The following is a 2168-nucleotide window of genomic DNA, read 5'->3' on the forward strand; positions in this document are numbered from 1 at the left end:
TAATAACAGATTTTACTTGATCAAATTTTTCTTGATTTTGATTTTTAGGATTAGGTTGTGGTTGAGATGGAAATTTTCCTTTTTCATGAATATTAAGTGCAGATGCAAATTTTGCAAGAGTTTCTTTCAAATCATTCATAGATTGAATGTTTTGAATATTGATAGACTCTTGCTTTTGAATGTATGCATGAATTTCATCTTCAAAATTTTTTCTTGGAGGTGGGATATAAGGAGCATAACCTTGATGATTTTGGTTATTTTGAAAAGGTTTTTGTGAAGGTTGTGCATTATTATCGTTCCTCCAACTAAAATTGGGATGATTTCTCCAACCAGGATTGTATGTTTGTGAAAAAGGATCTAATGTTGGTTTTTTAAAATTGTTAACATAATTGGCTTGTTCATGGAGACATTCTTTAAATGAAGGCAAAGTAGGACAATTTTTTGTAAGATGATCATGTGTGTCACATATATGACAAACAATTTCTTGAACACTTTTTAATTGATCACTCTTTTTCATTTCTAATGACTCGATTTTTCTTGCTAAAGATGCAAGTTTAGCTTGAACATCTACATCATCTTTAAGATGATAAATACCACCCCCATTTGTTGAATTATTGGTTTTACTTGGTGGTTCAATTGAGCCTATATTATCCCAATTTTGAGCATTTTCTGCTAATGACTCCAAATATTCCATAGCTTCATTTGGGTTTTTATCTTCAAAAGTTCCATTACACATGAATTCTATCATTTGCCTATCTTTAGGTATTAAACCTTCATAAAAGTGAGAAACTATTCTCCATATTTCAAAACCATGATGTGGGCATGTATTAAGTAACTCTTTATATCTATCCCAACATTGATAAAATGTTTCCCCTTGTTTTTGAGAAAAAGTTGTAATTTGTCTTTTAAAAGAGTTTGTTCTATGGGAAGGAAAAAACTTTTTTAGAAATTGTTGTTGCATTTCTTCCCATGATCTTATTGAACTTGATCTCAAATTTTGCAACCATGTTTTAGCTTTATCTTTTAAGGAAAAAGGGAAAAGCTTTAATCGAACAGTATCCATGCTACAATTTTGATCATTATAAGTGTTGCAAACCTCCTCAAATTCTCTTAAATGCAAATATGGATTTTCAGAATCTAAGCCATGAAAATTTGGTAAAAGTTGAATGACTTTTGGCTTAAAATTGAAATTAGATGCATCAGGAGGAAAAACTAAACAAGATGGTGTACTAGTTCTTATTGGATTCATATGGTGCCTAAGTGTTCTTGGTTGTTCATGTTCTTGATGATGATTATTATTATTATTATCATCTTGATTATTAGAATTATCGTCCATGTTTAAAATATTTTCAGTTACTCGAACAAGTCTACCACTTTGTTTACGACTCCAAACAATCATACAATTAAAAACAACATACTATTTACATAATAACAAAATTAAACTTAATTTATACCTCCCCGGCAACGGCGCCAAAAACTTGCTACAACTTAAATTGTAATTCACCCAAGTGTAGGTTGTCTGCAAGTAATATACTCGTGAGTACGAGATCGATCCACGGAGAGGATGTTGTAAGTTTAATTTTAGCAATAATATATTATAGATGAAAATATTATTATAAAACTTCAAATACACAAATTATAAAATTGTCAAGGTTTCAAAGGTTCATTGTTGGTTTATTTAAGATTGCTTAATAAAAATAAATAAAAGAAACTAAAATAAAAATAAACATAAAAGAACAATGAAATATTTAAACAAGTATATCATATAATATAGTTCCCACTATATTAATATCAGATTAACCGATATTTAATACATGGTACCCATAATATATATATAGATGAATAAATATAAACATAAAAAGAACAATTAAATATTTAAACAAGTATATCATATAATATAGTTCCCACTATATTAATATCCACCGATATTTAATACATGGTACCCATAATATATATATAAATGCATAAATATAAATTGACATAAAAGTAAATGTTAGATCAAATCACAATATTTTATTTAGAACAACCGGCAGAGCCACACTATCGTCTAAATAAAATATATGACTTTATGTTAGATGCGATAAAGTAAATGTTAGTTGCGGAAAAGTAAAAGTTAGATGCGAGAAAGTAAATGTTAGTTGCGGAAAAATAAATGTTAGTTGCGATAA

The 2168-nt window shown here is 28.4% G+C and overlaps 1 non-coding gene across 1 annotated transcript; it reads left to right on the forward strand.

Annotated features, from left to right (window-relative positions):
• The first annotated feature begins 806 nt into the window (after positions 1-806).
• On the forward strand, positions 807-917 carry LOC140876839 (small nucleolar RNA R71). Its single transcript, XR_012149071.1, has one exon. It is a non-coding gene; the product is annotated as a small nucleolar RNA R71 (small nucleolar RNA).
• Positions 918-2168: the final 1251 nt, after the last annotated feature.

The sequence above is a fragment of the Henckelia pumila genome, chromosome 1, assembly GCF_033568475.1.
Source record: "Henckelia pumila isolate YLH828 chromosome 1, ASM3356847v2, whole genome shotgun sequence".
Classification (NCBI taxonomy): domain Eukaryota; kingdom Viridiplantae; phylum Streptophyta; class Magnoliopsida; order Lamiales; family Gesneriaceae; genus Henckelia; species Henckelia pumila.